Genomic DNA, 15,756 nt, shown 5'->3' on the forward strand with positions numbered 1-15,756 from the left:
TTATAATCTTCACTCAATATCGCAGAGGCCTAAACTCTGAGACCTGCTGATAAGCCCAGGCGTCCAGGCAAGCAATGGCAGCCTTCTCTGTGATTTCTCATTAAGGGCAGGGACATCTCTCTGGGAATCTCTCATATCCTGGATATCACATAATTCCTTTTTTCATTTTCTAATAAGTACAAGAGAGTTTTATTTTTTTTACACTATAGTGTCTTCATGTACCCAGATACGAGTGAACAGTCATTTGGAAAATTTTGACATTTGAGTGTTTGAGTTTCCTAAAATACTTGTTATTCGAAAAAAGAAAAAAAAAAAAAAACCCAGGAAAGAAAATGCCACTAAATAGATCAGAATATATTAAGTAACCATGTATACATTTTAGTGTTTACAGGTGATTCGATTTTCCATTATATATTTATATACATATTCTATCACAGTGCTATGTCAGTGGCACCAGTAGTTTGTGGCAAATGGGAAGAAAATCAATAACACAGCCACTGACTTACCCAGCATTGATTGGCCTGTTTTCTTGGTGATTGAACAAAAGGAGAGAAAGATAAAGAGGAGGCTGTTGAGGGTGGGAGAGTGAATGGGAGTTGCAATGAAAGCATCCTCCTCTGCCTCCTCCCCTAACTTGCTTATTAAAGGTGAATTTTAGAAATAATGTATAATAACATATAATAATAATCCTGTCTATCCTGCATACTTATCCTGATCTCTCATATTGTGTTTATTATCCTTTGTGGTACATTGCTAAGTATGACAGAAGAAGGTGATATACCCTCTGTCCCTAGAAGTTTGCAACTAGTGGGTCTGAATTGGTCGACTTCTGTGCATGGTTGGGGAAATTGTAATGTCCTCCAGTAGGGCTGCAGAAAGGGATTCTGTCATGTTGAGGATCTGCATCTACCGTTGTGGTTTAGTTTGGAAGATTGGCAAGGCTTTATTTACTATGCTATTTATCTTCTCTCCCTTGCAGAAATTGCTTTTCTGTATTTCCTATATTTTACAAGTATTTTTGATAAACTGGAGATGCTAGTGACAATATTCTAAGCAAAAAAGCTCCCATGAGAAGAATCTGAATAATAACTCACCAAAACAAAATCTGGGCAAGGAGTAGGACTGGTTACTTATAGGCCAGAAGACTGGATCATTCCTAGAGTTGACATATCAGTCAATTTTTTCTTATCAATTATTAGCAAACATTGATTAAGCACAAACTCTGTGTCGGGTGTTATAAATGCCCTGAAGGAATGCAGATTTGCATGAGGTAGGAAAACAACCACCTGTTTTGCCAAAATGAAAGAAAAAGGCGAAGGCAAATGGAAGCTTAGAAGCTCTGGTGAAATGGGAAACTACCCTTAACAAAATGCTGATGGGAATACATCAAACAGAACAAAACAAAAACTCTGAAAAGTGTATGCAAGACATTCAAATTGAGAATGGCTATGTGTCCAGTCAACATATTGTGTCCTGAGACCACATGTGGTCCTATGTATGTCAAAGAGGACCTGAGGACACCAAATGCAGAAAGAATGACCTACATCTTAAGTCACAGCCAGAAACAACTTTAAGGAAGGACTAAGGATTCTGTCATCCTAGGACTGGAACCAACTCAACGTGTAGCAGCTCCTTATCTTACTACAAATGGAGCTGGAGAAAACCTGATTGCTGAATGGCAGAGCTCACAGGGGCTTCAATTAGGTATTAGTGGAACCTAAAGCCAGAAATCTTTGCCATTGAGAACCAGTTTCTACATTTCCTAGTTCTATTTTACTCTCCCTTTTAAATTACTTAGTAAAAGTAACTTCTAAAAAATTAATAACTTGTCTTAGCTGAACTAAAAAAGAATGTTACCCAGTGTTATGTTAGGGAGAATCAGTTGAAGCTATTATGGTTGCTGACATCACTCATAGGTTAATCTCTCACCTTTTACACCAGCATCCACATTCTCAAAAGCCTGGTTTAGATATCATTAACTCCTGGTGTTCCAAACCCTCAAGTGCTCCCATTTCTCTGAATAGTAACAGCTTATTTTGTTGGGATCTTTCATTTTCCTGTCCCTTGAAAATAAGCTATTATTTAAAATGGTCTGTCATTTGAAAAATACATTATTAGATTTTTCCCTCCGTGCATCCTCTTTATATTCTCAATTAAGCCATTATCTATAGTTAGTAACTCAGCATTTGTACTTAGTAGGTGTGCTGCAAGCAAATATCAAGCCATTGGTTATTTCACTGATCATATAACAAATCCAGGGTATTTTTAGAGCTTTAAACCCAGTATTTGAAGTGTCCAACCATAAAGAGTCCTGAATCCTCTATTGTGAAGAACAACTTTCTAATAATAACCACCTGCAAAGTTACTAAATGCAATTAGAATGACTCCAACATTTTACTAATTAGGCTATATATATAGTAGGTGTATGGAAACATCCTTGTGTATGTAGCACAATTTGTATCACACTCATATACATTCCACTCTGTTTTCTGATGTGGATGTGAATGATATGGAAACTTTTGAACAAAACAAAGCATGAAGATCCTGAATGAAGGAGTATGTGAGAGAATATCTCCTCCTCTGTGTGTGTATGAGTAAAATCCAGTAGCATTTCACTGCTCAACCTCATGCTCAAGCATTAATTTCACACTTTATTTTCCAGAAATTGAAGACAGTTAATTGACTTTTTACAACTGGTATTGCAACTTTTTTCTACTTCATGCCTCATGGGATGGGAAAACTGTGCTGTTAGTGAGTCTCAATAGCTTGTCCAAGAAGAGGTGACAACTCAGTAAATAGAAGACCCACATTAGATTTTATGCTTTATAATGCCTTGTTTTCCTTTCTGTAGAGATTTATTGCAGTTGAAAGGACTTCAATAAGGATCACAATTTAGCTCTTTTTCTTCAGTGATACAAATTTTCTTAAATTCATGAAAACGTTGGCATTAGAAGGGACCTTAGAAAGTGAAATTCAGAGAAATCATCTGTTCATGTAATAAAAATCTCAAATTGGAATTTAAAAATTCTCATATTTTTAACCTTTTTCAAGATAAAACATAGAAAAGAAAGAAGGAAAAGAAGAGTTGAAGTAAGGATCTAATCTGATACTCAACAGTTGCCTATTGTGTGTCAGTCCCCACATTAGTCACTTCCATGTTTTGAAGATGATTTTATTCTTATCTTTTAGCTACAAGTTAAGTCCTAGGATTGCCATTATTCAAATGAGGCAGTTGTTAGGGCTGTACATACTGCAGGTGGACCCAAGACGACTGATTAGAAACGCATAACCCAGCCTCCACTTATCCAATTAGTCTGAAAAGATTTCCTAAATAGAGTAAACTTTAGGAACTTATTGAATGAAATAAAAGAAGAATTTTTCAGGCAAGTATTGTTAAGAGTTTCAGAAACAAGTTGTATTTTGACAAAACACTTACTTAAAGCATGATGGGTATCATAAGGAATTTTTTAAACAAATATTCTACCTCTCCTTTCCCTCTAGGCATATGTCAATTTACAATCCCCCATGCCACTGAAGACAAGAGTGCCCATGGGACTTGCTTCTCCCAATTAAATACAGTAACATAAAACACATCTAGGTGGAAGCTCTCAGAGGTAGTATAGTTTGCCACCTCCCCTTTTCCCGCCTTGGCCATGAAAAAGTCATGTGCTATGAAGGACCTTCTGTCAGCTTAGGTCTTTGAGTGACTGTGGTAAGTAGACCTTAGCTTGTCCTAACTTATCCGGTGAGCATTCAAAAACTTGCCTTGATGGGCTTTCCTAGTTGAAATAATGTAAATATAAAGAGCATGGTTTGGGTTCTAGAGAGTTTTGGCTTTTAATACCTGTTTCTGCCATTTATTGGCTGGGTGACCATGGAAAATTGGTTTTCTATCAGTTTCCTCACCTACAGTGTGGTCACAATGACCTCTATTTCACAGGATTGTCCTAAATTAAATGTGGTGATGTTGATAAATTGTTCAGTTGCATGCCTGTCACATGCCGTTGAAAGTTTAGAAATATCAGCAGTAGCAACATCATCAGCATCATCCAGAGAGGAAAGAAATGTTCTTTCCCACCATATTTTCATAAGGGACTTTGAAACAAAGGAGAAAAACTTCTGTTTGAAGCAGAAACTAAGGGGGATCCACAATAATAGCCTCAGAATGAAAGGAAAGGAGCAACATGTGAAGGCCACAGACTCCACATAGAGGACAGACCCTTTGAGCACTCAGCAAATGAGAAATGAACCACAGGCTCAGCTGAGGCTGGGACAGGAGTTAGTGACCTTTTTCAGAAAAACATGTGAAGTTGAAAGTAAGTATTATTTAGTTAAAGTACTATCCTTTTGGGGGAAAAAAAGGAAGGAGGGAAGGAAGGAAGGAGGGAAGAAAGGAAGGAAAAGGAAAGAAGGGAAGGAAAAGAAGTTTCCCTTAAGAAGATGAACTATATGATACGTGCCCTCCTCATGTAAAAAATGAATCTTGGAACACTACATCAAAACTAATGACGTATTATATGGTGACTAACATAACATAACAGAAAATAATTTAAAAAGAAGAAGAAGATGAACTGTAAATAAAATGCCCATGCAGTCCTTTGTCTTTTCTCCAAAGCAGTTTCAGAGTCTTGGAATGACTTTAAGCTGCTTCAGTTAGATTGAGCTGAAGACATGGACATCTGGATATGAATCCTTGTTTGACTTTATGAAACACTAATGAAGGAAGATGTTACTAAAACAGAAAACAATAACAAAAATATCATCAAGGAACAAGTGCCCTGCAGTTGAATGCCAGAGATTTTTTTCAGAGTTCTCAGCAGGAAACCTCCCACCAACAAGCATAGCTTGAAATCACTTCCCAGGAGAGTGACTCTTAGCACCGCGACGTGCTCTGAACAGGTGTTCCAGCAAGTGCTGCCAACTGTATTCTTCAAGTCAGGAAAAAGCCTCTGCAATTATTCTGAAACCTTTAAAAGTAAGGCATTCGACTGGGAACTGGGAGAAGAACACCGTATACAGAGAAAGAGGAAAAAGTCCCAGCTTTCATAAACTAATAGAGTACATGTCTATGTATCCATGTTCTCCATGTAATTATGATTTATTACCATCATTGTATTCCCTATTGCTTTTTAAAATTTGTCCCATTCTTCAGGTTTTTACTAATGGACCTATAGCATAGAATAATTAAATGTCATGTTAAATTCTCAAAAGGAACATACCTCTACAACTGTAGAATTATTTAAACCAGTAAACAACTCAGCTGATTCCTAAAGCAAACTCCATATTTGATTATAAACCACCAAAGGTAACCTCTTCCTATAGATAGAATAATATGAGCCAGTCAGAAAGATTTGGTCACTTCCAATTGAGTTACAGAGAAGTGGTAGGAACAAACAGGATGTGATTTACCAAGAGGACTTTTATTCCGGTTCTAACTCCTCATTACTTACATGTCTCATAGAGACCACCAAACTATTCTGAGAATCAATGTCTTCATCTGTAAAAAACAAAAACAAAACAAAAAAAGGATATGTTGTACCTAAATTACACTTTGGTTAAAAGAATCAAGTAGAATGATGTGCAAGAAAGCTTTTAAAAGCTCTAAAACTCTATTATTATCACTACAGTCCATTTTGAAATAAATGAAACCACATTGAACCTGCATCACCCTTATACTGCATTTACTTCCCTACACCCTCGTACATGTATAGTCTGTAGTATACAATTATCAACTTCTTTCAGCATAATTCTGTAAAATTCCCTGCTGCATAAGGCAAGGGTGAATTGCACTGTGTTTTGTTTCCTAATATTATATATATCTATATATCTATAGATATATCTATAGATATATATATATGTGTGTGTGTATATATATTTATATTTATATTCAAATATATAGACTTTCCTACCTTGCCTAGTGTTCAGAGGATGTTCTCCATTAGTTATTTTAAACTAAAAATGAAGACAAATATTGAGAAGATAAGATAAAAATATGTAATAAATAAATAAATATAGTAGAAAAAGTAGCTCCCCGCTTGTCTGGATATAGTAGGGTGAAATAGAAGCTGCTCCCAAAACAATATCTAGTTTTGAGTTTCTAGCTATCCTCCAATATTGGGTAGCTTCATAATAAAGTTGCAAAACATGACAATTTATAATCAAGAATTTTACTGATTGTTCGTGGTTGTCAAAATTCATGGGGTCAGTTGGAGAGTAATACAATGTATGTGTCATATAGAAAGACTGTGATATCTTTCTTGGAAGACATAAGAGATGAGGCAAATATCTATTCACTATTCATGATTTGCTGTTATCTTCCTATCCAGAAACAGAAAATTAGAATAAATAAAAAAATCCTTCTCTATGGCTCTTTCTCTATCTCTCTCTCTCTCTCTCTCTCACACACACACACAGAAACTTCATTTCAGCTCTTTAATTTGATGACTAATTTCCAAATCAACCCCTTTCTTCCTGGATTCTCTCACAAACACTGATCTGTAGCCCTTTTAACACCAAGATGTAATATTTACAAGAATGAATGTTTCCTGTACAACTCTATCTGTTTCACATTCTCAAGTCTGTTACTGATCAGTATGTCAGTCATTATGCAGATGTGGAATAATAGGGACTTGGTGGCCTTGGGTCAAAGCTAAGGGTAGAACAAGCAGTGTGACCGAGAACTGTAACCTTAGCTGAGCTTAATGAGTGACTGGCCCGTACCTAATTGCCGCGTACCTCTCTGGAGCATAAACTTGGCTGGGCATGGTAGTAACTTCTCAGGGAGGGCTCCTAGGTCAGTTGGTACACAAAGACTTTTCAGGAACCATGTTATTCCTTATTTGCCTAAATCCTGTGGGAAGCAAGTTGCTAGATTTTCCAATTCTGTTCCTCTGCCATCAAAGGGGAGCCTGTACTAAAATGTATTTTGGAAAAGTGTTTTGAAACTTACTATGTCAGTTGGGTTCTGTTTTAAGGGTAGAGAGACACTTAAACCTGATTTGAAAGAGGAGTAATAAGAGCCATAATTTGAAAGCCACCAATTGCAAACAGACTCCATTAAAATTGCCACAAGACACATTATTAATACACTTAATGATAGTAATAGTCACAATTTATCTAAACCATTTATGTAAATGGAGCTGACATATACCATTTATGCAAATGTTAGCATATGATATCATTCAGGGCATATATGGATTTTTTTTATTCATCATATCATTATCTGTGATCATAAAATTTTACTGGGTTAAGATAAATTAAATTTGTAGGTTACCATATATCTTTGAGTTCCATGTGTTCATAAAATTCTGCTTAAAAAGAGTTTGGTGCAGTTGTAAGGCATGCACTTACTTGATTTACCCAGTGCTAGCACAAGAATAATGACATCAATGTGGGCATTTTTATGATGAGCAACTATGTTAGAGATATCCATGCATATAGACAGATACTGTACTATAATACAAAAGTATGAAGAAAGTGATTATATTAGAATTTTTTGTTACTCTAGTTTAAAGTGTCATTTTTAATGATAATATACTTAGTCACCTCAGGCTGCCATAACAGAATATCAAAACTGAAGGGCTTACACAACATAATTTCTAGAGGCTGGAAGTCCAAGAACAGGGTGCCAGCTTGGTCAGGTTCTGATAAGAGCCCTTTTCCTGACGTTTATAAGACCACCTTTTCTCTGTGTTCTCACGTGGTAGAGAGAGTACGCACAAGCATAAGCAGGGAGAGGGGCAGAAGGAGAAGAAAATTCCCCACTGAGAGGGGGCCCTACATGGGGCTCCATCCTAGGACCTTGAGATTATGACTTCAGCCAAAGGCAGACACTCAACCCATTGAGCCACCCAGGTGCCCGCAAAATAGAAATAGTTTCAAAGTACCACTGAAATCCACCCAATGAAGCCATTTCAGTTTTAAAATTATATTTGAGGGCACCTGGGTGTCTCATTCAGTTAAGCAGCTGCCTTTGGCTCAGGTCATGATCTCAGGGTCCTGGGATTGAGTCCCGCATTGGGCTCCCTGCTCAGTGGGGAGTCTGCTTCTCTCTCTCCCTCTCCCTGCTTGTTCTCTCTCTCTCTCTCTCTCTCTCTCTCTGTCAAATAAATAAAATCTTTTAAGAAAATAAAAAATAAATATATTTGAAATAATTTTCTTAAAATGAGTTTAAATTAAGTAAGAATAGCTAAGCTTAACTATGAAATGAATAAATATTTTACTATTAGTAATTAAAAAAATATTCAGCATATTTCAAACCATATACAGGTTTGTTCTTACAGTAAGATCTTGCCAGATGCTATCTACTAACACCTCTTCAGGGAATCCCTATAGCAAATAGGCATCATTATTCCAGTGCTGGTTGGTGTCTGTTTTTGTTTTTGTCATTCTTTTGCCATATGACTATGTCCCAGGACTACACTTCACATGATACTTCTTTCACATCCCACTAAGAAAGGTTGCTGGAGAGATATGTTGCAACTACAGAGTTGCAGTTCAAATCCAAAGGCAGTCTACTAGCAAAATTCCTTTGTGCTCTGGGGAGGTCAATTTTTGTTCTACTAAGGCCTTCAACTGATTGGATGAGGCCCATTCACATTATGGAGGGTAATCTATTTTACTTGGAGTCTACTCATTTAAATGTTAATCTCATCCAGGATCACTTTCATTGAAACCATCCAGAAGAATGCTTGACTAATTACCTCAGCAGGCCCAGGTAAATCAACACAGAAAATTAACCAGCACGGTTACTTTATATCAGGAACTGCCACTACTCTTACTTTTTTTTTTTTTTTAATCCAACTCCAAACAGGTTTGGATGAATAAAGATTTTTTGAACACTTACAATGTATTAAGCACTGGGGCAAGTCCTTTTATTCTCCTGATTTTATTGATGCACAAGCCAATCTTGTGGGAAAAACTTTAATATTATCTTTATTTTACAGATAAGAGAATTGAAACTCGGTTGGTTTAATTGATTATGTGCAAATCAATATCCAGGTTACAACTCCTGGGAGACTCTCTTTTTATGCATTTCTGTGAATGAAATTCTATGTCATGGCACAGAAATTATACACCTTCACATCACAGTCAGGAAAAATGAGATTGCATGTGTCTGGAACTACCATCCTTCTTCCCCTCACACATCTTCCCATCTTCCCTATCACCCACTGCTTCAAGCCAACCCTCTTATACTCTGGTCGTGTTTCTATTTTTATCAATTCTCACTACTAAAATGAAGTAACAGCTGCCAGATTCTAGGGTTCCAGTGGTGTGTTAGATGCCGTACTGTAAGTTTGAAATGCCTCATCTCATGTCATTCTCTGATACATGCATATACTGTCACACACATGTGAGTGAATGTACCTATGAAATTTACCTGCAAAGCAGGTATAACGTACAAAAAGAATTGAAGTTTGGGGGTTTAAGTAAATTTCTCCACATCTAACAAATAGTAAGTGATTAAAGTGAAGTCTAGCTACTGCCAAAATCCATCTATGAGACTGCTACTCTGTGCTACCATTCCACATGCTGTCATTACAGAAAACCAGGCTTCTTTAGCTTCACGTCAGCTCATTTTCATCCCTATAAAAATGCTTATCAGAATGGAACATTCATTTCCAGGAAGAGGTGGGCTATAGAATTAAAATGACTGTCGTAGGTCCACTTTGGGGCCTCAATAGCCATGTCACTGCTACATTCTCCCCACTTCCTCTACATACGTGCCCAGTAAGGTTAAGAATTACCCTGATTGCCTTTGAACTCCCCACAGTGAAGCTTGAACCCAGTCTTCTTTTCCAGGAGATTGGACTCTATTCCTAATGACCCCTAGTAAGAAAACCTTGAAGTCCTGTTGTCTGTTGATAAGAATCATTTTATGACATCACACCCATTTGTCCAAAAAACGAGTTCCATGGTCACCAAAGATTTCTCTCTCTTAATATCTACCTCTTTCTCTCTCTCTTTCTGCCTCTCTCTCTCTCTCAGTTTCTACATCCTCAGTGCCCATAACCATGCCTGGCAACATGGGAAATACTTAATAAATACTTTTGGAATGAACTAATTCATATATCACAGATTAAATGGGTTATTTACTGATTTCCCAGAATATTATAATTTAAATAGTTGGCCTTAGTCCCTTGTGGGTCAGCATCTTAGTCCATTTGGGCTGCCTTAATAAAAATACCATGGGCTGGGTGTCTTAACAGACATTTATTTCATACAGTTCTGGAGGCTGGAAACTTCAAGATCAAGTACCAGCAGATTCACTGTCTGGTGAAGGTCCACTTCCTAGTCCATAGAAAGCCATCTTTCTCACTATAAACTTATGTAGGAGAAGGGGCAAGGGAGCTCTCTGAAGCCTTTTATATGGGCAGTAATCCTATTCATGAAGCATCCATCCTTTCAACCTACTCTTCTCTCAAAGGTGCCAGTTCCACATACCATCACATTGGATGTTAAGATTTAACATAGAAGTCTGTCTAAAGGTTTATTAATGTTATTAATATTTTCAAAGAACCAGCTTCTGGTTTCATTGATCTGTTCTATTGTGTTTTTTTAGTCTCTATGTCATTTCTTTCTACTCTAATCTTTATTATTTCCTCCCTCCTGTTGGCTTTAGGCTTTGTTTTCTCTTTTCTTTCTAGTTCCTTTAGGTGTAAGATTAGGGTTTTGTTTTTGTTTTTGTTTGTTTTGTTTTTTGAGATTTTTCTTGCTTCTTGAGGTAAGCATATATTGCTATATACTTCCCTCTTAGAACTGCTTTTGCTGCATCCTAGAGGTTTTGGACCATTGTGTTTTCATTTTTATTTGAATTTTAGGGAAATAAACATCCAGTCTATGGTAGCCAATTGCATAATCAATCTAAACTTTCTGTTATCCACGTAATCCTAGCTAATATATGCCTCTATGCCAACCTGTATGTTCAAGTCATGATTCAACCTGCCCTTTTGATACAGAGTACATTCCAGGTTTTCATCTATAACAATGTAATTCTCACTAGCTAGATTGTTATAAGCCCTGTAGAATATTCTTACACATAAAAGAGTTGGGAATCCATGCTCTTCAATGCCATCTTGAATGGAAACTGTTTGTCTTCTTGAAGATGTTCAGTTTCAGCCTCCATTGGCTTCAAGGTGATGTTTTATGACAGTTTGTTTTGAAGTACAAGAAAGTGGAAAATATAAGAGAATAAAAATCAGTGCTCTTTGGCATAGCACTCAATATCCCATTCAGTTTGATCCAGAGCTATTTTTCTAACATGTTCACCCTGACCATTCTGCAAGTACTCTCTACTTTCAGTAATCTGGGTTTCTTCTCCTTCTGCAATGATTGTTTTCCTTTCCCCCCACTCACTTATCCAAATCCTGCCCCATCTTTTAATGTCACTCCAATACCTCCTCTACAATAATTTTCCTGACTAGTCATTTGACATGTTTTTTTCTATTATATAACTACATTATTTTATTTATTTACTAACATTCTTCTTTTTAAATGACTGAATGAATGAAAATTAGAAAACAGAAAGGTTGTTCAGGAGACTCTTGCAATAATCTGTTAACTGTCACATTTAAAACTAATAGCTTATTATTTATTAATTATGTAAATGGCATCTTGTGACTTTTTCTGTATTATCAATTTGCATTGGGAACTAACTCTTGTTATTTTGATCTGTGTATGTGCAAATCTAATATCTTCAGCTCTAGGAAAAGCATACCCAATATATTTTTCTTCCTGATAACTTTACACATGAGGCTTATACTCTTCTGGGCATAAGAAATATTTATTGAATAAATGATTAAAACTTGGATGCGGAGACAAATTTGGAGGATATGCAAGAATTAGTATACAAAAGAAGAGCAGAATCATCTACAGGGGACAAGGAAACAGTTGCTAGGATTAAATTATGTGATAAAAAGAAAAAAAATCTTTTGCAAGGAGTATATTTAGGTCAGAATTTTCTAGCTTCAGCACTATTGATACTAGCGACCAGATCATTCTTTGTTTTGGGTAGAGCTTATAGCCTTCTCTCTCATTTGTAGCCATCAAAGATGCTTCTAGATATTGTAAAATGTAATCCTGGGAGGCAAAAATCACTTCTAGTTGAAAACCACTGACTTGGGGAATAAGTTGGGAAAGGGAGTCTTATGAATGCAGTGTTTAGATCTCTGCTAGGCCACATAAGAAGACTTTGAGCCTGGAACCCTTCCTTTAACAAGAGATAGAGTCTGCACAGCTTGTGACAGGCTTTTCACCTTGTGTCAGGATCTTTCATTTTGTGTGGGAATATCTTCCCCTGTTTCAGACTCTGAGTGTTTCTTTGTTCTGATCAGTTGTGCCATCCAATGACCCTCAGGAATACCCCTAATTTTCAATATTTCAGATCTGTGGGAAAGGAGTCCTTGTGCTGCAGCACCAGAGTGGTGTATGTTGGCCAAGTGATATACATCAGCTCTTGGGGACATCTGTTAGTCATAAGGGACCAGTGCACACCACTGAAACTGATCTTGCTCTATCTCTTCTCTATGCGAGTAAAAGCATTGTTTCATCTGGTGTTAGACTCTAGTGTATTTTCACCAGTGACTCCAATACCAAATGCAGTGGGCAAAACAATTCCTGATGGCTGGTATTGTGATGATTTTTGCTATCCTCCATGTACTTGAAGTTCTCCTCTGGCATTGGTTATGGGTACATAGTGTTCTGTTTTATAATAAGCAGCAAATGGCATGCGACTTCTTGTTGCCTAGCACATGGTTGAGGGAGAATTTGTAAGACTTACTAACTGCATCTCACTGAAAACAAATATGACTTACTTTGGTCAATGAAATGAGACAGAAGTGATAGTGTGCCAGGTCCAAGCCCAGACTTTAAGACATTATTTCAGCTTGCTCCCTTCTACCTCCACCAATGCCATGAGAAATGCATGCCTGGGGTAGCCCATTGATCTTAGGAATGGATGAAAGTCTTATAGAGCACAGCTGCTTGCAGCCCATTAGCCTAGATCAGCTGATTTTCTAGTAAAATATATGTCTTTTCATACCCATGGCAAGGGACTCACTGAAAGACCCCATCTAAGATGGTCTACTGTCCCATAATCTCCTGTGAGCCCCCACATCTGCAATTACTCTGTCAACTAGACTCAGGCACAAGTGGCAGCAAGGAGCTCTTCACATCTATCTACTTGATACAAAATTGGATTTGGGGTAATTGTAGCATATCTAGCCATTTGACTTAGGCCATGTTTCTATTCTATTTCTTTTATAATATTATCTCTAGAATGCATCCCTTGATTCATGATCTCATTTGCAAGGCCAAGACTTGAGGCAGATAAAGCACACCTCCCCTGACCACAGAGACCCATTCTGGGTTCCACCATACAGTGAAATCCCTCCTTTCCGAATTCCTAACAGTTGTTACCAGTACCTATTACTTTATTTTCTCTATTTCTTCAACAGTTCTGCTGGTCTCCTCCCAATTAGATGGCCTATTCTTCAGGGATAGACACTCATTTTTAAATTTTGTTTCTCCTACGTCATTAGCTGTATACCCATTAATTAGTACAGAATAGGTGCCTATAATAATTTTTATTAGTTTTATGTAAATGACTATAATATTTATGCAAAATAACCCAATGGAATAGCTACTTGCCTGAGTCATAAAGTAAGGTAACTTCATTTCAAGGTCACAGTGGTAGCAAGGAAAGCTTATATACCTAAGGCTGAAGGTATGACTGAATTTGTGTCAAATTGAGATATTTGGGGTCCCGTCAAAATCTTAGCTATGTCATTATGGACATCTGCTAAGAATGCTAAAGGTAAACAATCACCTGAAAGATATATTTGCTTGCATGTAGTGGGAAACAGCAGCTCATTAGCTCTCTGCTTAGCTCGTTAACTCACCAGCTCGTTAGCCCTCTGCTCGTTAACTACTTAGCTCTGATTAGCTCTGCTCACTTCCTCCTCCTATCATTCACAGTGTGAATGAACTGTAAATCTGCCAGAGCAACAGATGGCCATTCCAGGTCCAGGGAGGGAGTTCAGGAGGTGGGGGACGAAGCATTCCCAGATTTTTCTGACCTTGAAAAGATTCCATTTTATTGAAGTTTGTGTGTTATTATTTAACTTCATTTTTAAAGAAACTGGCACAGTTTTATTTTAAGATGAAGAAGAGATCACTTAAATGGATTCCCTGGGATGATGCGAAAGTGCAGTTACAGGGCCATGTTAGGCTTATCAGTAGCGGTCTACAGAACACATAGGGACTTTAAGACACAAGAGAAGTCCGGGAGTGTTTATAATGAGTATGACTTGTCCCATGCTCAACCCTGTGCTGGACGAATTGGAGGAATTGGAGAGGAATTCAAAAGATGCTTTTTAAGAGAACATGTGGAATATTTACATGTACAAACTACTGGAGAACAGTAGTTAATCAGGAATTCAATTTATGACATAGGATATATGAACTCTGAGATTTCGGAGAAGAAAAAATTTTTAATTATCAATTAACCCCCCGCCCCGCAGAAAAGAAGAAGGAGGAGAACAAGAAGAAAAACAAGAAGAAAGAAAAGATTTCCCCATTATGCAAAAATCACAGATCTGGTTGCCCTTACCTTAGTAACCAAATTGCCACATTGTCAACATTGCTGTAGCCAGGCCAGCTCTTTAAGAACATTTGATTACCTGCACAGATGATACCCTGCGTCTACTTGCCCCCTGCTGTAAAAGAGATTGTTGGGGATTCCTTTGTTTTAATTTTTTTAGATTTATTTATTTATTTATTTATTTGGGAGAGAGAGAGAGAGAGAGAGAGAGCATGCACAAGCAGGAGGGGCAGAGAGAGAAGGAGAGAAAATCCCAAGCAGAGAGCACAGAGCCCAGTGAAGGGCTTGATCTCCTGATCCTGAGATCAACACCTTAACTGCCACCAAGAGTCAGATGCTCAACTGACTGTACCACAGAGGTGGTCCTGGTGATTCATTTACCATAGCCAAGTTATTGTGCCTCCAGGTAGCCAAAACTTGAAAGGCATATATTCCCTGGAAGTGACAACAAATAGAACAGTGTTTTGATGTCTTCCTTTTCATCCGTTTTCACATTCACTTGTCTATATCTCCAGTAATTCACAAAGCAGTTGAGATAGCATCTACTACTAACGGGTTATTCTAAATGGGTTAGTTACATTATCAGGTCAAGACTGTAGAGAGAGATTACAGTAGAGAGGAGGGTTATGTTTGATAAGGTAGAAGAAGACACAAGAAATACAGTGTTAGGTTTGGTATACTGGGAGGAAGAGCTGAGTGGGGCAGCCCTGCAAAATTCCTGAGCACTGCAGAACAATTGAGACTCTGGACACCTAAGTGAAAGTGTCACATCAGGGGTGGAAGACAGAAGAGTGGAGGGCTCTGATAGCTGATGTTATTTGCCTTGCAGTGTAGTGGATGACTGGTCCTATTTGCAGGGAGGGGCTGCTGCCAGCCAAGTTGCCTTTGCCTGCTAGGCAACCCCCCACTGATTTTAAGCCATGCAGATACAGTCTGTTTTGTTGCTACCTCATCATCTATTTTTTTTTTTAATTAAAAAGAGAATGTAGCAAAAATGCGAGACCTTTCATAGATGCCTGGGGCTCTCTTACTTCTGCTGCAAGAAGTTTTGAAAAAGAAAACATAAACAAAATATATTTCCTGTCTGCCCATAACAAACAGAGACTAAAAATACTGTTACAACTGTACAATAGTTTAAGGTCAATGTATTCCCTCTG

Source organism: Enhydra lutris, unplaced genomic scaffold (assembly GCF_002288905.1).
Source record: "Enhydra lutris kenyoni isolate GAN:26980312 unplaced genomic scaffold, ASM228890v2 scaffoldscaffold8, whole genome shotgun sequence".
In the NCBI taxonomy this organism is placed as follows: Eukaryota; Metazoa; Chordata; class Mammalia; order Carnivora; family Mustelidae; genus Enhydra; species Enhydra lutris.